At 43.2% G+C, this 23497-nt stretch overlaps 1 long non-coding RNA gene and 2 pseudogenes across 1 annotated transcript; all 3 read right to left on the minus strand.

The window, feature by feature from the left end:
- LOC140581028 (cytosolic 5'-nucleotidase 1A-like) overlaps positions 1 to 16255 on the minus strand; it is a 63878-nt pseudogene extending 47623 nt beyond the window's left edge.
- Positions 4711 to 23497, minus strand: part of LOC140581026 (cytosolic 5'-nucleotidase 1A-like) — a 36648-nt pseudogene continuing 17861 nt past the window's right edge.
- LOC140581188 (uncharacterized) lies at positions 20419 to 21600 on the minus strand. Its single transcript, XR_011984265.1, has 5 exons — positions 21530 to 21600; positions 21383 to 21448; positions 21201 to 21289; positions 21007 to 21118; positions 20419 to 20521 (listed from the first exon to the last, which is right to left on the minus strand). It is a non-coding gene; the product is annotated as an uncharacterized lncRNA (long non-coding RNA).

Here is a 23497-nt window from a genome sequence, read left to right on the forward strand (position 1 = left end):
AAATGAACAGCTTCAGCTAACGACCGGTCTCGTGTCTTCCTTAATACACGACATTTTGACGACGAGGATGGAGCTTGCACTCCCACCACCTTCACCTTTTCTTGCGCTCCCCGGCGAACCCCCTGTCCCTTGGACTCGCTGGCTGGAATCGTTCCAGACATACTTGGATGCCCTAGGACTGCACGGCGTCAGCGACGCTCAGAAGAAAGCCATACTTATTCACTGTTTAGGCACGGAAGGACAGCGGATCTTTCGGACGCTCGGACCTGCGGAGACGTATGAAAACGCTGTTTCGCTCCTGGGTTCTCACTATGCAGCTCCACAAAGTGTCATCCTGCGCCGGATTCTTTTTCGCCGAAGGCGACAGCAGCCGGGTGAGTCCGTACACCAGTACGTGGCTAATCTGCGCGGTTTAGCCAGCCTTTGTAAATTTGGTGGCATGCAGGATGAATTCATTCGTGATCAGCTGGCTGAACACTCTAACAACCCTAAAGTTAGAGAGCGACTGTTGACGGCAGCAGATGATCTCTCTCTCGCTAGCGCTATACAAGTTGCATTTCAAATAGAAACAGCAGCGGAGTTTACGTCTCAATTAGCTTACCCCGCTGTCACCTCGCTCCCTGCAAAACAAATATCTAAATCACAACCACCTGATAGTGCTATCCCGCTTGAAGTTGATTCAGACGTGCATTATACTCAGTCACCGCGATCGCAAAAAAAGGCAACGCTGTGGGAATTGTGGCTCATCTTCCCATGTTACTCGGGCCCGGAGTTGTCTTGCCCATGGGCAACAGTGCCAGCGATGCGGCAAAGTTAACCATTTTGCCAAAGTATGCCGTTCCACCCCTGCAAATTCTACAGCGCTGTCACTTCCCACTGCCCCTCCACCTGTTTCTACAACTATTCACACTGTCAGCTCCAAGCTCCAGTGTTTTAAAACCTGTACGGTTGAGCTGGACAATGTCTGCCTTCCCCTCTTATTGGATACTGGGGCTGCAGTCTCCCTGTTAAACCTAGCTACTGTACGGCAGTTTTTTTCCCATGTGCCACTTTCTAAGGCTGTTCCTGCTCTATGTGGTTATGGCAGTTCCAAAATTAACATGGTAGGCTCCATCGGGTTCTGTCCGCTATGGCTCTAAACTAGTCCCAGACTTTCCCTTTCACGTCTCGCACCATGGTGCCAACTTACTGGGCCTTGACCTTTTTACTGCCCTTGGATTCTCTCTCCTGGATACGACTGGATCTGCCATTTTGACTGTCAGCTCACCATGGCAGCAGCAGTATGCGGCCCTGTTCGAGGGCGTAGGCTGTCTCTCCACATTTAATCACCAACCCCTACTTGATCCATCTGTCACTTCAGTGATTCAGCCCCTCCGTTGAGTCCCCCTGGCCCTTCGTGATGGTGTTACTGCGGAACTGCGCCACCTGCTGGAGGCAGGCATTATTGAGCCATTTAATGCTTCTCCATGGATCTCAAATTTGGTGATAGCTAAGAAGAAATGCGGAAATCTGCGCCTCTGTGTTGACCTCCGGGCTGTAAACAAGGCTGTCGTTCCTGACAAGTACCCCCTCCCTTCCATAGAAGAACTCACCTCTCATTTTCATGGCTCGATGGTTTTCACAAAACTGGACCTTCGTCAGGGCTATCTGCAGATCCCTCTCCATCCCGACAGCCGGAATCTCACGGCTTTTGTGACGCATGCTGGAGTGTTCCAGTACACACAGGTCCCATTTGGGCTTAGCTCCGCCCCAAGCTGTTTCCAGAAGATTATGGCTACCATCTTCACTGGTATCCCTAGGGTGGTCATCTACCTCGATGACATTGTGGTCCATGGACCTACAGCTGCCGTCCACGACGAATGCCTTCATCAAGTGTTTGAAGTGCTAGCTAAACACCACCTCACGCTTAACAGTCAGAAATGTGTGTTTTCTGTACCTGCCATCGAGTTTGTGGGATTCCGCCTCACAGCTGAGGGCCTCACTCCACTTCAATCTAATATTGAGGCCATTCAGCGTATTTCCGAACCCACAAATGCTACCCAGGTTGCCTCTTTCCTGGGCATGACAGCTTATTACCTGCGTTTCTTGCCTCACTACTCTGCTACCACGGCTCCATTGCGTCAGCTGCTGCAGAAAGATGCACGTTGGATTTGGACACCAGCCTGCTCTGAGGCTTTCCATCTCCTGAAGTCCCAGCTCAAATCATCTCCTATCCTGGCACACTTTTCCCTCTCATGCCCCACCTCTGTCACTTGTGATGCCTCAGCTGTGGCAGTTGGGGCTGTACTGTCACAGCTGCAGGATGGAGTGGACCGGCCCATTGCCTTTGCCTCCCGTGCTCTCAACCCCACCGAACAAAAATATTCTGTGGGCGAACGTGAGGCTCTAGCCTGTGTCTGGGCCTGTGAGCGTTGGCACATGTATCTTTATGGCAGGGCATTTACACTGCGCACTGACCATCAGGCGCTGACAGCCTTGCTTGCAACAAGTGGTACAGGACGCAAACCACTCCGACTTTACCGGTGGTCTGAGCGACTTCAGCAGTACAATTTCACCCTGTGTTTCACCCCAGGTCGTGATAACGTTGTGGCAGACCTGCTGTCTCGCTCTACCCAGTCTCCTGCAGCACCTGACTCCGTCTCTCAGGAACCAGACCTCATCCAGATGATGTACACATCACTGAAGGCAGCTGTCTCCGTTGATGAACTCCAGCTGGCCTCAGAACAGGACCCAGTCCTTTCTCAGCTTCGTACATACATCCGTACAGGCTGGCCAACTAAAGTCTCTGCTGAATTGACTCCTTACCACAGGGTCAGGGATGAGCTTTCGTGTTGGAATGAGCACTGCGTAGCTCGTGGAGCTGTCACAGTGGTACCAAGCAGCCTCCAGGCCCGTGTTCTTCGCATGGCACATGAAGGCCATTTGGGCATTGTACGTGTCAAACAGCGTTGTAGGGACCTCGTATGGTGGCCCGGCATTGATAGGGACATAGAGAATCTGGTTAGGGATTGTGCAGCCTGCCTTGTCAGCTGGAAAATGGGCTCACCTGCACCACCCCCTCTGCAGCCTCTGGTTTGGCCCGCTCATCCTTGGGAACATCTCCAGTTGGATATCTGTGGGGAACTACATGGAGTTCCACACCACCAGCGGTTCCTCCTTGTGGTGTATGATCTACACTCTAAGTGGCCTGAGGTGGTCTCCACTGGCACTGTCACAACACGGGTAGTCACTGATTTTTTAGATACACTCTTTGCTCGATGGGGACTTCCTCTGGCTATTACGACGGATAATGGACCACAATTCGTGTCTACTGAGTTCGAAGCCTTTCTGATGGAGCGAGGCATCCGTCACATCCGCACAGCATTATATCACCCCCAGGCTAATGGCAGAGTGGAGCGTCTCAATCAGACCCTTAAAAATGACATCAGAGCCCACTTAGCTGAAGGTTACCCCTTTTCAGCAGCACTCCTTCACACACTGCTCCATTACAGAGCCACGAAGCACACCACAACAGGTTGCTCACCAGCGTCACTTATGTTGGGCCGCGAACTGCAGCTTCCACTTGATCGACTCAAGGCCAGTTCTGTTTCCCCTTCCCCTCCATGCCGCCACAGGGTGTCCGCTCAGCAGCACAAGATGAAGCTGCGGTTTGATCAGTCTCGGAGGGCACGGAACCCTACTATCGCCGTTTCGGATTGGGTCAGAATCCGCCGCGCTCATCGGGACCACAAGCTGGTCTCATTCTGGTCTCCTCCTATTCAGGTGGCGGGGAAGCTAGGGCCAGCTACTTTTTCTCTTTCTGATGGGTCCCGATGGAATGCTAGCCGCCTCCGCAAGGTGGCAGCTCCAGAATTGGCTAGCGCAAATGTTCACGCTGGCTCTCCTTCATCAGCAGGTAATTGGGACTTACCTATGGAACCAGATACGCTCACACCTGAACCCATAGTCGAGCCCGCTCAAGGCCCAGCTGCACATCCATTCAAGTCTACATTGGAGTCCACTCGAAGATCAGCTCGCCTCCGGACTCGCCCAGGTTACCTAAGGGACTTTGTGACTGAATTCTAATATGCCGACCTTGCATTTGGCTCTCTGTGCAGTTCATTTAATGTGCTGGGTATGCTAAGTGTTATTGTGTTTTTTTTTTCATACCACATTATGGTAATATGTTGTTTCTCTAGAATATTTTCAGTTTTCCGAATTGTCACGATTGATTTTGTTCGTTTAGAGGGGGGAGTAAATGTTATGTACGCGCACAAAAAACACGTCACGTTTTTTGGAGATACTAAGAGGACAGTGCGCGGGAACGGCGCGGCAGTTTTATGGGAAAATAAATGAACAGCTTCAGCTTACGACCTGTCTCGTGTCTTCCTTAATACACGACAGAGGGGGCGGAGCGAGAGCCGAGCCGAGTGGTCCTGGCCGTGGGCGGAGCCGAACAACAGCGGCGCGTAACACTGCACTTTGGTCTGGCTCATTTTTGCTATATATTGTAACCATGTCTGGTACCCACACCTCAATTCAGTTAGTGTATCTGTTACAATTCTTACTGTTATGTCAAATGTTGGTCATAAAACAAAAGAGAAATCAATATAATATGAATATTTAAACCTATAAAATATATAAACACAATGAATAACATTTTCAGACATGGACATTAAGACATACACACAGTATACAAGTAACCACCTTACAACAGCAAGACTCAGAACATTCAGGTAAAATCACATTTATTGACTTTCAAATTTCCTGGTGATCCATCTCGTACTTCTAGAAATTGTACAGTTTGGATTAGACTGGTGGAGCACATGACAGAGCTCTACGGGGAATACAATGCTGTTCCTCACAGCCCCCTTCCTGGTTTTGTTTTGGGGGTCTTCTCAATGAGTCTCCCCTTGCTAATTCTTTGTGATATTAGAAGGCACAAGTGCAGCAATTATCCCATTCTCAACAGCTCCCTGGGTGTGACACAACTGGTCGTCAAAAAAGATGTGTGGGCGTATCACCTGAAGATGGGGCGTCTTTGAGGCCCCACATAAAAAATAAGCCTCATCCATCTCCAGGCCCCAGCTCCTCAGGGTCTTCAGTGCTCGGAACCCTGCGCTGGCAGCATCGCGGGATGTCACCAGGTAGGTCCGGATCGGGCACTCCTTCACCATGCCCTTGTCATGAAACTTGCGCTGAAGTTTGCTCAGGGCTTCCAGGAAGCATTTCAGAGGACCCTGCAGGTACCAGGTGGACACAGATGAGTCAGCTGAGAGCCAATGAGCTTTGTTGCTGCTTCATACCAAAGTACAGTAAAGACACAAAATACTGAATTTGGTCCTCATACACTTTCAGAAAGTAAAGTTCAGTCTCATACCACAAAATGAACACTAAATCCAACTAAATAAAACTCAAAGCCCTGTAAAATCACTGAGTATATCTGTGTACTTTATGTACCTTGCTGCATTATGCCTCTGGGATCAACAAATACATTTTGTCTTTATATAACAACAATTCTTATATATATAATAAATTACCGGATTCAGATGCTGGTCTTCCTTTGCCCTCTCATTTTCGAGGTAGGCATTTAGACCCTTCTCACTGAAAACTTTCTCCGATTCATCAGAGAAGATGACGGCGTCACCATCGAAGGCCACACGCAACTGAGTGTCAGGGGGTTCAATTGCCTTTTCCGGACTGGACATGGTAGCAGCTGCGATACCTTCAAAATACATTGTTAGGTGTTTTAGGTCAGTGGGCCATTGTTATGCAGATCATGATAGTGAGAAAGTGTCATATGTCTTATGTTTTAAAATGCATTACCAAGACAGACCTTCTTTCTTCTAGCGCAAATCAGTAATCACAGATCAGTTCTATAGCTATACATACCTTATACAGTATGTCTAATATACCTCTTAAGGTAATGGTAATAACAATTAATAATCAAGTCAACTTAAATGGCTTCGCCTGAAGAGCCTTTTGATGTAACAGAAAATTCTATTTACCTGCCACCTTGGCTTCCTGGACCTTTTCCTTGTCATCGGACAAGTAGAGATCAATCTTAAATTTCTTCAGAAGTTCAGTTAGGCATTTCTCACCAGTCACAGAGAACCTTTCAGTAGGTAAATCTACAAAGGATACATACAAAAAAGATATTAGAGTTCTCAGGAAATTATTTTTTCATATAAGACCTATTACTTATATGTGGTTAGATTTTAAAGAGTATTTTTTTGCTCTTTAGAACGCCTGTGGCCTTGGCCTGGAGCCGATGTCGTCAGACGGTGCCCAACCTTCTCAGGGTGTTTCGACCCTTATCCGCTACACCCTCCAGTTGGCGGGTCGGCAGTGATGGCCAGGTCACTGCCCATCAGCTCCAGGCCTCCAGCCCCCCTCCTCCCTTTTAAACCACAACCAACAAGAGGCTCTTTCTGCTGCCTCTCCAATCCTGCGCACAGCTGCCTTACGGTCCTTGCCTGATACGCCGAGTGTAGTGAGCACCGACCATACAGACTGTGCCGGAAACCCTCTACACCCCACCTCTACTGGAAACAGCCACGTTTGCCACCCTTTCTCTCTGCACTCCATGATGAGGTCCTGGTATTTCAGATACTTTCTCTCATGGGCCTCATCACAGCCTTCTTCCCATGGGACAGTCAGTTCTACCAGGATAATCTTCTTTGCCTGCTCTGACCAGATGACAATGTCAGGTCTCAAGGTGCTCTGGACGATGGGGGGGAAAATGAGCTTCCTACTCAGGTCAACTATCATCTCCCATCCTTGTGCCCCCTGGAGGATGTTGGTCCTGGTTCTCCTTGCAGAAGATGGCTGCTCCCCTGCCCTGATGAACTGCAGCACTGATGTTTGTGGCTTGAGTGGTTGCGGCCTTCTCCTGGCCTGCTCCAGGATGTCTGCAATTACACTGAGCACCTGATCATGCCGCCACCTGTATCTCCCCTGGGCCAGAGCTGTTTGACACCCTGCTAGAATGTGGGAGAGTGTGCCATTCTTCCCACACAATTTGCAGAGTGGATCCTCCCTCAGGCCCTACCTTACCAGGTTTGCAGGTGACGGGAGTGTGTCATATACAGACCTCAGGAGGAAACTCACACAGAACGGTTCCAGCCTCCAGATTTCGGTCCACGTGACCCTCTTTTTTGGGAGGTCCCATCTGGTCCAAGTTCCTTGGGTTGCTAGTTCGACAGCCTTCGCCTTCCATGTCTCTTCCACCTGGTGCCGCACTTCAGCTTGCACCATCTCTCTCCTCTGCTGCACAGTTGCCTTCCCCCACTGGATGAAACAGGAGGTTCCTAGTCCCTGCCGGCCAGTGCAGACATTGCCAATGATATCCCTCAACTCTATGCAGCTTTTAGCTGGCCTAACTGCGGTGTCTGCTACCCACTTGCGGCCTGTTCTTGTTATGACCCCCGCATTGCTGACACGCTCGTCTTTAGAGTCTCTGAGTACCATTGCCACCCTGCACTTGGCCACCTTGAACTCCTCCACCACAGATGAGAATGGAAGCTGAAGCTGGCCAGACCGAATATAGAGCCCTACTGCTGTGAAGCTGGGAGGGATACCAAGCCACCGCCTCAGATGTTTGTTTATTTTCTTCTCCAACTTCTCCACTGCAGTCACTGGAATCTCATATACTGTCAACGGCCACATCAGCCTTGGTAGAAGCCCATGCTGGTAAATCCAGGATTTGAACTTGCCAGGTAGTCCCGACCCGTCAATCCTCCTCAGCCACTCATCTGCCTGTTTTCCAGTGTCAGAGATGTTGTTCCTGTCGCTGAGGGTGTCATCGTACCACTTTCCCAGGCATTTGATGGGATTCTCCCTGATTGTTGGAATTTGTTCACCTTGGACGTGGAGTTTGAACGCATTTGTCAGCTTCCCCCACCTTATCACCAAACTCCGTGACTTCCTGGGCTTGAAAACCATCCTCGCCCATGATGCCAAAGCCCCAAGAGTCTTCAGGATCCACCTTGCCTGCACATGTGTTGTTGTTGTTATAGTGAGGTCGTCCATGAATCCTCTTAGTGGGGGTTGCCTGCTCCCTGCTGCAGTCACTGGTCCTTTGGCCTCTGCTGCTGCTGCTGTAATAAGAAGGTTCATCCCCATGATGAACAGGATGGGGGAGACTGTGCATCCTGTTACAATCCCCTTCTCCAGTATCTGCCATGCAGTGATGAACTTAGCAGTCAGAAACCGCAGCTTGAATGACCCCAGGTAGCTGTTAATCATCTGCCTAATCTTGTCTGGGATGTGGTACTGCTCCATGGCCTTGTTAATGAGGATATGGGGCATAGACCCATACGCATTGGCAAGATCCAGTCAGACTACTGTTAGGTCGCTCTTATTGCCCTTGGCCTCCTGGATCAGATGGCTAAGGATAGCAGTGTGTTCCAGGCACCCAGAAAATCCTGGTATCCCCCCCTTCTGAATTGAGGTGTCCACATAACCATTCTCTGTCATGTAGGTTGTCATTCGCCTTGCCAAGACTGAGAAGAATATCTTAGCTTCTACACTCAACAAAGAAATGGTGCGAAACTGGCTGATCTCAGAAGAGTCCTTCTCCTTTGGCACAAAACAGCCCTCTGCCACTCTCCAGGATACTAGTATTCTGCCCTTCACCCAGATTTTCTGGAGGAGCTTCCATAATCTACGTAGCAGAAGTAGACATTTCTTGTAGACTTTGTAAGGCAAGCCGCTTGGTCCAGGGGCTGATGCAGTTCTTGCCTTCTTTACCACCTCCTCCACTTCCTTCCAGGTTGGCTCTCTGGTCTCCAGATGTTTCGAGGGGGGTGGGACACTGGTGATCCTTGGGTGGCTACCCAGATCTTCATACTTATGTGGGTCACAGTATGTTGACCTTAGGACTTCCTCAACCTCCTCCTTAGAGCTGGTCAGTGTTCCTGATCTAGCTTCCCATAGCAAGGCCTTGGTAAACCTATATGACCCTACATGAACTGAGCCCTCTTGGCCCCTCTCTCCTTCCTTTGCTTCCGTGTCTGCTCTGCCTTCCTCAGCCTGCGAAGCCGGTCTCGGAGTCCAGATGTCAGGTCTTTAATCCCTTGTTTTTCCCCTTCTGCAGCATTCCTGAACTGCCTGGAGAGTATCCTGATCTCTTTCCGCAAGCTCTGGATCTCCTTCTCCCTCCGATTCAGCTGCCTTGCCTTTGGACTGATGGTCTTTCTCTCCTCAATGCCAAACCGCTCCCTGGCCATGTTGTACGTAATTGCCGTCATCGTCTCAATTTTCCGCTCCACTGTCCCTGCCAGAGCAACATCCAGGATCTTGTTCAGATCCTCATCTAGCTGCTGCCACTCTTTGTTGCTGTTCATCCTGGGCCATTTCACCCTTTCCTTTGCAGGTTGGAGTTGTCGGGAGGCATCAGAGTTGACCATTGTATGGGTCTGGGGCAAAGCCGTTGCCAAGAGATCTCCAGTGCTGTGGGGTGCTTCCTGCCTGGGGATAAGGGAGAGCGCTAAGGAGGAAATTTTAAAGTACAGAGAAAGGGACTCTGTACGTCTGAGTGGTGATGTGCTGCAGTGGTGGAAAAAACAAATGGATCTTCCACTGCTTTCAGCATTGGCAAAGAGCTACATCTCCACCCCAGCTACAAGTGTACCCTCTGAAAGAGTGTTTAGCACAGCTGGAGACGTAGTTACAGCACATCGCAGTTTGCTACGTCCTGATCATGTGGATCAACTGATATTTCTTAAGAAAAACCTTAAAAGAGGACATTTAAGTTAAATTTAGTGTTAATCTCATGAGTTTGGTTTACAGCATCCTGTGACTGCCTATACTATTTTTTTTTGTTTTATTTTATTTTCATTTATTTTATTTTTTTTACACATTTGAATACAGTTTGTGAGAGAGGGTTTGTGAAAGGTTTTTTTTGTACTACTTCTTATTATTGGTTATGTCAAAATAGCACAAAATATAGCAAAATAGTTTTCTGTTCACTGAGTAAGCCCGTCTGCTGAAAGCACATTCATCTGCTAGCAAGTTATGGAACATTTCTTCAGTTTATCTCTGAGCAGCATCCTTAAATTGTTTAACTTTTAACAGCTCAAACATTTAAGTGGAGACAGAACAGGAAAAAAAGCATTTGGTTTTATTTAATCTTTTTTTTTGCTCTACCAAAGCCTATTTGTGTAAGGGTCATGCACTACAAATCAGAAGGCACTTAAGTTAATTTATGATTTGTTGTCTGAAACAAAGAAATAAAAGTATCTGTAACATACTGAAATGCATAGCATCATATTTGTTTCATTTAATCATACTGCATCGAATCGTGTTGAATCGAATCGAAATCGGATTGCACTGCATCATAACGGGTGTATCGCATCGCTAGCTGCTTCGTGCATCTTTAATGTATCGTATCGTTGGCTATGCATCGAGATGCGTATCGCATCGGCCTCAGTTATGGAGATGCACATCCCTATTACACAGCTATTACCTGATTTTATTAAGAGGAGTGATCTTACAGGAATTTCAGTTGGAAATAGAAGTTGTATTATTAGTCAGCTGATGACACCGCCGTGATTTTAAAGGACAGTAACCAAAATCCCCTTGTATAGGTGTCATAGATGTAAGACAAGGATGGTCTGGAGATCCCCAGGCAGGAAGCACCCCACAGCACTGGAGATCTCTTGGCAACGGCTAGCATAACATTTCAGTTGAATATAAACTGGTAATTTTATACTTTTTTGAATCATGGTACAGGAGCAATGCACATTTTTAAAACTCAGATTTTTAACTTATGTTGGTTTTGTTGCTAAAGTAGGTTAAGAACAATATCAATTGCAAGGTGCAGTATTAATTGGATTTTAGGATATTCTAGGTAAACTTCATTGTTTGTTGTTGGCTTTGTGAAAGTGTACTCCTGCACTTTATTACAATGTACAGTGGTACCTCAGTTCTCGAACTCATTAGAACTCAAATTTCTTAAAAGTCGAACCAAGCAGTTCAAAAAAAAAATTACCTAGAGCTCGATCTCGATCTCAAACAGTGAACGCCGACCTAAGATAACTTGCATGTGCCGGGAAGTGAGTCACGCAGCACGTCTCTCAGCGGAAACAAAGGGTAACGCTTCAGTCTCAGCCTCGCATTAGCTGTGATAGCATCGTGCATGTTTACACTAGCTGAATACATATATTTAGACAGTAAAAATACATTTAGACAATGATAGACAGTAACAGTAATTATTATTATATAATAAAATAGATTTAAAAATAAAGATTTCTTATTCATTATTTTAATATTAATAGTAATATTGTTGTGCCGAGCGGGACAGCATCACTGTCTGAATTGAGAACATCACAAATGAACAAAAACTGGCACATAACAAAACGCCAGTAGAGGGCGCATGTCACAGAACTGAGGTACCACTGTACATTGTAAATAAAATGTTATGCTAGCCGTTGCCAAGAGATCTCCAGTGCTGTGGGGTGCTTCCTGCCTGGGGCAGGAGATCCCCAGGCAGGAAGCACCCCACAGCACTGGAGATCTCTTGGCAACGGCTAGCATAACATTTCAGTTGAATATAAACTGGTAATTTTATACTTTTTTGAATCATGGTACAGGAGCAATGCACATTTTTAAAACTCAGATTTTGAACTGTTATGTTGGTTTTGTTGCTAAAGTAGGTTAAGAACAATATTACTTGCAAGGTGCAGTATTAATTGGATTTTAGGATATTCTAGGTAAACTTCATTGTTTGTTGTTGGCTTTGTGAAAGTGTACTCCTGCACTTTATTACAATGTACAGTGGTACCTCAGTTCTCGAACTCATTAGAACTCAAATTTCTTAAAAGTCGAACCAAGCAGTTCAAAAAAAAAATTACCTAGAGCTCGATCTCGATCTCAAACAGTGAACGCCGACCTAAGATAACTTGCATGTGCCGGGAAGTGAGTCACGCAGCACGTCTCTCAGCGGAAACAAAGGGTAACGCTTCAGTCTCAGCCTCGCATTAGCTGTGATAGCATCGTGCATGTTTACACTAGCTGAATACATATATTTAGACAGTAAAAATACATTTAGACAATGATAGACAGTAACAGTAATTATTATTATATAATAAAATAGATTTAAAAATAAAGATTTCTTATTCATTATTTTAATATTAATAGTAATATTGTTGTGCCGAGCGGGACAGCATCACTGTCTGAATTGAGAACATCACAAATGAACAAAAACTGGCACATAACAAAACGCCAGTAGAGGGCGCATGTCACAGAACTGAGGTACCACTGTACATTGTAAATAAAATGTTATGCTAGCCGTTGCCAAGAGATCTCCAGTGCTGTGGGGTGCTTCCTGCCTGGGGCAGGAGATCCCCAGGCAGGAAGCACCCCACAGCACTGGAGATCTCTTGGCAACGGCTAGCATAACATTTCAGTTGAATATAAACTGGTAATTTTATACTTTTTTGAATCATGGTACAGGAGCAATGCACATTTTTAAAACTCAGATTTTGAACTGTTATGTTGGTTTTGTTGCTAAAGTAGGTTAAGAACAATATTACTTGCAAGGTGCAGTATTAATTGGATTTTAGGATATTCTAGGTAAACTTCATTGTTTGTTGTTGGCTTTGTGAAAGTGTACTCCTGCACTTTATTACAATGTACAGTGGTACCTCAGTTCTCGAACTCATTAGAACTCAAATTTCTTAAAAGTCGAACCAAGCAGTTCAAAAAAAAAATTACCTAGAGCTCGATCTCGATCTCAAACAGTGAACGCCGACCTAAGATAACTTGCATGCGCCGGGAAGTGAGTCACGCAGCACGTCTCTCAGCGGAAACAAAGGGTAACGCTTCAGTCTCAGCCTGTTTACACTAGCTGAATACATATATTTAGACAGTAAAAATACATTTAGACAATGATAGACAGTAACAGTAATTATTATTATATAATAAAATAGATTTAAAAATAAAGATTTCTTATTCATTATTTTAGTATTAATAATAATATTGTTGTGCCGAGCGGGACGGAACGGAGACAAAGGCGCAGACGTCAGGGTATCGGGGAATATGGGGTTTAATTACAGGTAAGGCAGGCAAAACACAGACGGACAATACAATGACCGGACTGGGGAAACAAACTGAAAGGCGGACGAAATACAGAGGACTAATGACAACAACCAGAAACAGCTGATCACACGGGGATTCCACACGGGGTTAACACACAACTTGAACTTTTTAGAATTCGATCCAGAGTTCTGAACGGATTAAATTCGAGTTCTGAGGTACCACTGTACTTATTTAGCAGGCCATTTTATCCACAACGCTGTGACATGCGCCCTCTACTAGCGTTTTGTTATGTGCCAGTTTTTGTTCATTTGTGATGTTCTCAATTCAGACCGTGATGCTGTCCACCTGGCACTAATAGCAATTCTATAAAGGTCCATGACCAAAGCAGGTGGGGGGGGGGGAATGGAACAAATAACAACCTTCCTGTCTGCACAGAGTCGTTTTTGTTTACTGCTGATGTTAGAGGGGGTTGGAGGTTGTCTGTACTTCTCTTTGCAGGGTTTTTAATGGGTTGCTTTTCTCGTAGTAGGTTTACAGGGACATATCTGGAACTGATGGTTGGCCATCATGGTTATATCCAGCCTTATTTTTGGTTGGCAGGTCCCTCCAGTTCCCTTCTCTTTGTGTTGTAAGTTCAAGATTCAAGATCAGTTATGTGTCAAATACATGTCATGCGCTGCAATGTGTTACTTAAGTCACTCCTGGACTGTGCAGTAGAAAGAAGAAGTGGAGGAAGAAGCTCTGTGTAATGTTACATTTCTGAATATGGCTTTTTCCCTACGGGGATTAATAAAGTGTAAATTATTATTATTATTATTATTTATGTTGCCGTTTTTAAGGTTAGGGTCTCTTTTTGATATTTTAGGGACTGAAACTGTATGTTGTGTTTTTTATATAGTCTCTTCATAATTTATTTGATGTTTTACTAGCTGATGTATTGACACAATGACAATAAAAACTTTTGAATCTTGAATCTTTACATCCACCAAAGTAGATGATGAACCTGGACTGAAATTCCAAAATACCCACCAAGGTGTTTGATGCTCTTCTTGACACGCCTCTCATCCTGATTTTCAGTCATGAGAACAATGTCAAACCGCTCCTCACTGTCGGGGTACAGCTCATGCAGTTTGGCGTTCACCGTCATCAGAGCCTAAGGAGACATCATACTGCCGAATGCTGCCGTATCGACTGCAAACCATTTACTGAACTAAATTCTTACAGTACGGTAATATATCACCCCTTTGATCATTATGGGACAAAACTAGATTTGCAATCTATGCAGAACCTGATAAGTCCTTAAAGATCCATGTAACCCTGGATGCACATTTTAAAAATACCTTTACGAATGGAAAGGCGGCTCCGGGCTTTAGGGCTTCATCCTCCAGCAACAACAGCCGTGATGGCATACCGATGGTGAACGGTTTCATCTACAAAGAAAAGGATGAAAAGGAGGCTTATGCTCTTTATTATTGGTGATCCACTGTGGGTGATGCACAGCCATTCCAACACTATGCCTACATCAGTGTTCAGTATTTCCAATAGCATGAATGGTTGTCTATTAACACAAACCTAATTAGGCAACAGATTGTCAAGGTAGCACCCAATGAATGCTAGTAATAAGTCAATAGCACCCACCCCCCCAGCTGCTGGCCATTTTAGGGCATTATTTGGTATGTATGTCCTAAATGAAAACACAACAAATAGTTCAACTAAAACCAAAAATATAACATCTGACTTAAAAATATCAAACTTATTATAAAATAAACAAACGTGTAATATTTAGAGAATGACTAATCACCATCATTAATCAATCAGGACGATCTTACATTACTGATAAAAAATAGTTCAAGTAAAACAATAAACAAAAATCCAATTCATATACTGCAAATATAGGAAGGTCAAAGTCCTCCTTATAACAATCTGAAAATACAGAACTTACCACCTGGTCGTACTTCTTTCCACTAGGACCACTGGCCTCCATGGGTTTCGTCTTACTCATTCTCTCCTCTGATTTAACTAACTTCACTTTACAGTATAGGCTTATAAAACACAACTTTCTCCAAGAGGGGACAAGGCAGGTATGACAACCTGTCTGGAAACAACTTCTCTTATATAAAAGATGGGCGTTGGTTCCCATAATGATTCACTTTATTGTTCAATCGTGATCCTTTTTCCCACCGAGCCGATGTTTGACTAATAGACATGCTCATGTACTTGTAAGATCGTCATATAATGACATATATGCCTGGAAGCAAAAGCAAATCCTGTCTGTTCAAACCAGTCTGATATCTCTTGAAATTTTTTTTACCCCAATCACCCACAGATGTGATAGGAATCCAGGTTTTCCCTGTAACCTATAGAACCACAATATAGTAAAATTTCTGTTTTTCAACCAAATACCAGATATAGGGTTAGAATACCTAAGCAAGGCAGATTGGATTTTCAAGGTAGGCTTTTAGACCATCCTTGTCTTACATCTATGACACCTATACAAGGGGATTTTGGTTACTGTCCTTTAAAATCAAGGCGGTGTCATCAGCTGACTAATAATACAACTTCTATTTCCAACTGAAATTCCTGTAAGATCACTCCTCTTAATAAAATCAGGTAATAGCTGTGTAATAGGGATGTGCATCTCCATAACTGAGGCCGATGCGATACGCATCTCGATGCATAGCCAACGATACGATACATTAAAGATGCATGAAGCAGCTAGCGATGCGATACACCCGTTATGATGCAGTGCAATCCGATTTCGATTCGATTCAACACGATTCGATGCAGTATGATGCAATGAAACAAATATGATGCTATGCATTTCAGTATGTTACAGATACTTTTATTTCTTTGTTTCAGACAACAAATCATAAATTAACTTAAGTGCCTTCTGATTTGTAGTGCATGACCCTTACACAAATAGGCTTTGGTAGAGCAAAAAAAAGATTAAATAAAACCAAATGCTTTTTTTCCTGTTCTGTCTCCACTTAAATGTTTGAGCTGTTAAAAGTTTAACAGTGAAACAATTTAAGGATGCTGCTCAGAGATAAACTGAAGAAATGTTCCATAACTTGCTAGCAAATGAATGTGCTTTCAGCAGACGGGCTTACTCAGTGAACAGAAAACTATTTTGCTATATTTTGTGCTATTTTGACATAACCAATAATAAGAAGTAGTACAAAAAAAACCTTTCACAAACCCTCTCTCACAAACTGTATTCAAATGTGTAAAAAAAAATAAAATAAATGAAAATAAAATAAAACAAAAAAAAATAGTATAGGCAGTCACAGGATGCTGTAAACCAAACTCATGAGATTAACACTAAATTTAACTTAAATGTCCTCTTTTAAGGTTTTTCTTAAGAAATATCAGTTGATCCACATGATCAGGACGTAGCAAACTGCGATGTGCTAAACGCTCTTTCAGAGGGTACACTTGTAGCTGGGGTGGAGATGTAGCTCTTTGCCAATGCTGAAAGCAGTGGAAGATCCATTTGTTTTTTCCACCACTGCAGCACATCACCACTCAGACCTACAGAGTCCCTTTCTCTGTGCTTTAAAATTTCCTCCTTAGTGCTCTCCCTTGTGCTCTTTGTCGTCTGTGGTCTCGCAGTCTGGAATTCCCCAAACATCTGGTCCAAGGCCGTTTTCTTCTTGGGAGGAACAGCAGCTAAGAACAAAAGAGAAGAGAAGAGGGGATTATCAGTTGTGTTGAAAAAATATATCAATCAATCAATCAATACTATACCACAAAACATTTGACATACAGTATTAGACTAATAACACATGTATCTCCAAATCAACATACAGTAGTTTTATAACTTGTGCCACAGTTCCTAAACTTCCTATTAGAACAAAGCAAACCTGTCTCTTCCTCTCTGTGGGTGCTCCTGTCACCTCCTGTTTCAGCAGCCTGACTCTCGTTCAATGTGTTCCTGTCCCCTGCCTGACAATAATTATTATAATCCAAAGACTAACTGTTAGATTTCCTTAAACTAGACATAAATTTATTTACCTGTGTCTTAAATTAACAAATGGATACATGATAGAGAGGCAGAGGGGAGAGAGTGAGTGTGTGTGAGTCTAGCTACAGTCTTCTGAGTATATTCTTACCTTTTCATCCATCTTCACCACCTCTGTAGTTACGTAGCTTCATGAATATCGTGTCCTTGGTGTCGCTGTCATCCAGGAAAGCCAAATCTTAGAAGCGTGGATCAAGGGCTGAAGAATAGTGAAGGAGGTCTTGGAGATATGTATAGCGACCATCAAAGTCCTCTCTGAATCGTTCCTTCATCTGGGAAATTACTGGTAGATCACTCTCATCTGGCTGGAAATGTTTCTGTAATTTGGCCTGGATTGGGGAGATCATCGAGATGGTGGGTTTTTTTTCCCTCACTGAGGAGTGTGGTTTCCACTTTCAGAGGGGACATCAATTTGATGACCTCTTGGATTAGTGTCGTCTTCCTCTGTCATGCTGGCCATGCCTTCTCTCCTCTTTATCTTTGACAACAGTGTGTTCAACACAGCAAGCTGCTGCTCCCAAAAACATTCCAACATGTCAAAAGAACTGTTCCATCTTGTGGAAACATCATGGATTAGCTTGTGGTTTGGCAGCTGTAACTGGGCCTGCGTTTCATGTAGAACTTCAGTTGCTTTTGGGCTCCTGTGAAAAAAACGTTACCACCTTCCTCACTTTTGCTAGAAGCTCTGACACCCTGTCTACCTTGAGGGATATTTGGGAAGCCAAATTAAGTGTGTGTGCGATGCATCGCACATGGGGGTCCATCTCAGCACCGACTCCTGCCAGTATCATGTTTTTAGCATTATCAGTGACCAACGCTGTTTTCTTGTCATTGATGTTCCACTCGCGGCAAACGTCCTGCAGTAAAACTGTTAGATTACTCCCCGTGTGAGCCTCATTGAACACTCTAGTCTGTAGAACGTGGTTTTGCAAAACCCATTCGTTGTCAATATAGTGTGCTGTGACAGTGATATATGAGTCAGTGGCGCAAGACGTCCAGCCATCAACCGTAATTGCAACTCTGGGCACTGCTTAATGACTCGGCTATCTCTCGTCGGACTTTGTCATACAGAATAGAGATTTGTTTCTCGGTGAATAGCTTCCTACAGTATCTGGTATGTGGTACCTCGGCTCCAAGACGTGGAGGAGGTATTGGAAGCCCTCGTTCTCAGTAACGCTGTAAGGCTGAATGTCTTTACAGATAAAAAAAAAGGCGATTGCATCGGTTATTGCCTTGGAACGAGCAGAACTGTTAGGCAGCTGCGATTGAAAAAAAGTTTCGATTGTTTGCTCACCCGGCGTCCCGCTAGCAGTAGCAGGTTCAGCTGAATCCGAGTGAGAGGAGGAGGAGGAGGCCGGAGTCTCCAAACTCACACCGTGTCGGTGTTCTGACGATTTATGCTGCCTTGTCGAAAAATCCTACCGTAGCGCAAATCGACAGCCGAGTCTATCGATTCGTGCTACCCTATCGAAAAATGCTACGTTGCCGGTAGGACGTTCTGATAGTATAAACTACCCCATCGGAATGTGCTTCCATATGGATTAATGCAGGTAGGACGTTCTGATAGTCTAAATTACCCCATCGGAATGTGCTTCCATATAGATTAATGCAGGTAGGACGCTCTGATAGTATAAACTACCCCATCGGAATGTGCTTCCATATAGATTAATGCAGGTAGGACGTTCTGATAGTCTAAACTACCCCATCGGAATGTGCTTCCATATGGATTAATGCAGGTAGGACGTTCTGATAGTCTAAACTACCCCATCGGAATGTGCTTCCATATGGATTAATGCAGGTAGGACGTTCTGATAGTCTAAATTACCCCATCGGAATGTGCTTCCATATAGATTAATGCAGGTAGGACGTTCTGATAGTATAAACTACCCCATCGGAATGTGCTTCCATATAGATTAATGCAGGTAGGACGTTCTGATAGTCTAAACTACCCCATCGGAATGTGCTTCCATATGGATTAATGCAGGTAGGACGTTCTGATAGTCTAAACTACCCCATCGGAATGTGCTTCCATATGGATTAATGCAGGTAGGACGTTCTGATAGTCTAAACTACCCCATCGGAATGTGCTTCCATATGGATTAATGCAGGTAGGACGTTCTGATAGTCTAAATTACCCCATCGGAATGTGCTTCCATATAGATTAATGTAGGTAGGACGTTCTGATAGTATAAACTACCCCATCGGAATGTGCTTCCATATGGATTAATGCAGGTAGGACGTTCTGATAGTCTAAATTACCCCATCGGAATGTGCTTCCATATGGATTAATGCAGGTAGGACGTTCTGATAGTCTAAACTACCCCATCGGAATGTGCTTCCATATGGATTAATGCAGGTAGGACGTTCTGATAGTCTAAATTACCCCATCGGAATGTGCTTCCATATGGATTAATGCAGGTAGGACGTTCTGATAGTATAAACTACCCCATCGGAATGTGCTTCCATATAGATTAATGCAGGTAGGACGTTCTGATAGTATAAACTACCCCATCAGAATGTGCTTCCATATAGATTAATGCATCAGAATATATCGATAGATAGATATTATATTGATTCCAAAGAGAAATCTGATATAACAGAAGACAAGACATATGAGAAAAACAATTTTATATTTCACAAGTCAGAATTTACTTTAACTATGTACATACAGTAGGTAAGACTTTCTAATCTAGGTATTTATATTTACAACACAGGCATACATTTTTCACACATGTATTCTGAACTAGTGTCATATTTTGCACATTCAACATGTGCCCATCTGTGGCAAAAATCACACTGCACCTGGAGGGGAAAAATATATACAAATTTGAAATGTAATTTGAAAATCAGATTCAGATTACATACAACTATGATAAGTATTTACACTAAAAGAAGGGAAACATATTCAGCACTGGCAATTACATAACAATTCAAACATATTTAAAAATATATTTTTTTTTTACCATTTCAATCATGCTGCGTTCAGCATCGCCTTCCAACATGGAACATACCACGCAGTAATCCTCTGCATTCCCTAGAAATGGACTGAGGTCATTTTCTTCTTACTCATAAGTTATTTCTTGTTTATTATTAAATTATGAAAATAAACAATGACTTACACGGTACAAGAATATACATCATAGGAAATCACTTAAATGATTGACATTACCTAAATGATAGTTAATTTATGAAAAAGCTCAACTGAGACCAAAACATACAATGGCTCACTGAAATATGTATTGTCCTATGGCTATGACATAAACGTATGATACATGACCACCCGAAAATGCTTTGGGAAAACAGGGCTCCCAGCAACTTCATGTGATCTTCAAAACTGTAACTACAAACTATAAAGGCATTACTAAACGTACCACGATGTTCCAACAGTGTTCAGGCTATCTGCATGCGTTCCATCCCAACAGCTTCCGTTGTGGTCAGCACCTCAGTGACTTCTCCATACATAAGATAGTGTTCTGCAAACTGTAATAAATTTTCAGTTAAAAGTATGCTTAACCTTATGTCACTTTTGTCCATTCGTCCCTTTTTCCTTCAAACTAAGGCAATGCTATTGTATGTCAATGCACTCTGTATTCCATATCCTACCTCTGTCACTTGTGTTGCTACCTGTTATATGTTGTATTATTTGTATTGTATTTGTATTCAGTACTTATTCATTGTGACGTCACACTGCTCTGGTGAAATTAATTGCATCGTGTACACTGTACTGTACTGCTGGCAATACAAATTTTATTCTTGAAACACAGAGCCTCGGACTTTTCAAGACATAAGACAGTGTTTTGCAAACTGTAAGATTATCTGCCATAAGTACAATTCCACCAGTTTTGGTTTCTTCTTCTGCAACTCAAAAATTTCAGACATTGCTCTGCCAAGTTCCCAATAGTCTTGACATACAATAGTCTTAATTATAGTTACCCATACCCAAATACAACAATGTGAATAAATACCATCAACACTAAAACTCCACAACTGGAAGAATCCTGCTGTTTGTTGTGTTGCAGAGTATGCAACTTCCACTCCAATCTAGGGTCGTCACACCCTCTTGTCTTCAGAAAATTCCTGGTTAAAAACATGCAGTTAATAATCTGGCCGCAAAATTTCTTCTATGGAATCATGACTTCCCACAGGCTATAATAAATACCTCCAGTTGCGCAAAATTTTACGTTTGTAAATGTCTTCATTTCCCATGGGGTCTATAAGAACAATTCTCTTCGTTGGGATGTTGACGATCTAAAAAAATATATTACATTTTGTCAACTCACTAAACAACAATACATTACATTCATTAAAAATTCTGTAAAATAACATGAAGTGAACATATACCACAAGAATCCAGTGTGCCCCAAAGTTTACAGGACACAGCCAAATGTCCTCAGCTGGAAACTTCATCTGTGGGATGTTTTATAACAAGTTGAGAATGATCCAGATTTATTGAACTAACATGCATTACCTTCAGATTAACTAAATTACCTTGCTAACACATCTGAACTGTCCAGAAAACAATGCACTTGCAATCACTGAACACAACAGGTGTACAGGTTTCTGTAAAAGACAAACACATGTTACAGAACATTCAAAAAAAAGAAATCAGGAAGATTCATGTGTAATACATAAGCCTTACATAATTCTTACATGCCTTTAGTTTCTCAATGATACACTGGAGGTGTGCATCAATTACCTGTATTCAGAACAAAAGATTTATATTAAAAAAACTTATAATAATAATACTAATATTAATAATAATAGCATTAATAACCTCATCAGACAGCCACCCATTTCCCTGCAGCGTTCGAAAAGAAGTGTCATATAGCTTGTATGGTCCAATGACTGCCTCCACACACCCATTGTCCATTGCACTCCCTATCCTCTTTACTAAAAGAAAAGTATGATTAAATTAGTTGAGTTTTCTATTGAAGTGGATGAGGGCCAACGGGCCACAACTGAACAAGGGGCCAATGGGCCACAACTAAACAAGGGGCCAACGGGCCATTTTAACCAACAAGCCCCCAAAAATGTCATGCAAACCCCAGTCATGCAACAATTAACCTGTCAGGAAGGCCAAACTGGCAACAAGCAACTAACTGGTCATGAACAACATTTTAGCCAAGACACCTTCTTCTTGTGTGCTTCGTTTTGCAGGGGGAGCAGGTTCTGGTACAGGCTTTTTAGGCGCTGGTTTTGGGGGTACCTCTTTAACCATGGTGTAACTTTGGACAATAATAGAGGGTCTGCTATCTTGTGTAGGACCGCAAGGAGAAATCTTCAAGGGTGTTCTGCAACTTTGTACAATAACAGAGGGTCTGCTCTCTTGTGTAGGACTGCAAGGAGAAATCTTCAAGGGTGTGCTCCTCTTCACTGGCTGACTGGGTGTTTTTGCAGTGACAGAGTAATTTCCAGGGTTGCTTCTTCTATATGGCTTAAGATGTTCAATACTGTACATATTTTTTAAAGTGGTGCCCTCAGCGTTTTGTAATGCTGCTCGTTTGCCGTGGATGTGCTGAATGGTGTAGGGACCTGAAAAATTCGGTTCAAGTCTTCCACCTTTTCTTCCGCGCTTCCTCATATTCAGAAGAAGTACTTCATCTCCAGCAGTGTACATGACATTTCTGTATTTTTTCTGAACCCTTCTAGCATAAGCATCCACTTGTTTTTCTTGGCATTTGGAAATGTTTTCTTGTGCAGTTTTTTTTTTTTTTTTTTACTGTATCTTGTGCTTCTTTTTTAGAGCCGATATAGCTTGAGTCCTCAGGTAGAACGATTATGGAAAGCTAGAATTTAAAGCAATTACAAAAAATAAAAGTGACTCACTACATGAAATAACCAAGTAAACATTACTGAGTCACATAATGTTCGAACGGTTATTTAAACGGAGTGGAAATCACAGCTCACATGAAGAACAGCATAAACCTGTACAACACAGCTGCTTGTGTTAGTAAACAGACACAGACATAACTGTATTTTAAACAGTGTTGATCATTTGTACATTATGAAATTTATTTAATACCTTTTCATACAATTGAACTGTAAGAAAATATATTTGCACCAATGATCTTGCATAAGTACAGTGGGGGAAATAAGTATTTGATCCCCTGCTGAATTTGTAAGTTTGCTCACTTACAAAGAAATGAACAGTCTAATTTTTATGACACTTTCATTTTAATGGAGAGAGGGAGAATATCAACCAAAAATCCAGAATAAACACATTACATAAGTTATAAATTGATTTACATTTGATTGAGTGAAATTGAGCCCCTACAACCCAGCCAAAAGCCAACCACAGATTATGTGCCCATGTGGCACTGATTATAATCAATTACACACACACCTGATGTTAACTCGTTATGTGTATAAAGCACACCTGTCCACTGAATCAGTTTCTTCCATTACAACCTTTCCAACACCACGGGCAAGATCAAAGAGCTGTCAAAGGATGTCAGG

The sequence above is a fragment of the Paramormyrops kingsleyae genome, chromosome 19 (genome assembly GCF_048594095.1).
Source record: "Paramormyrops kingsleyae isolate MSU_618 chromosome 19, PKINGS_0.4, whole genome shotgun sequence".
In the NCBI taxonomy this organism is placed as follows: Eukaryota; Metazoa; Chordata; class Actinopteri; order Osteoglossiformes; family Mormyridae; genus Paramormyrops; species Paramormyrops kingsleyae.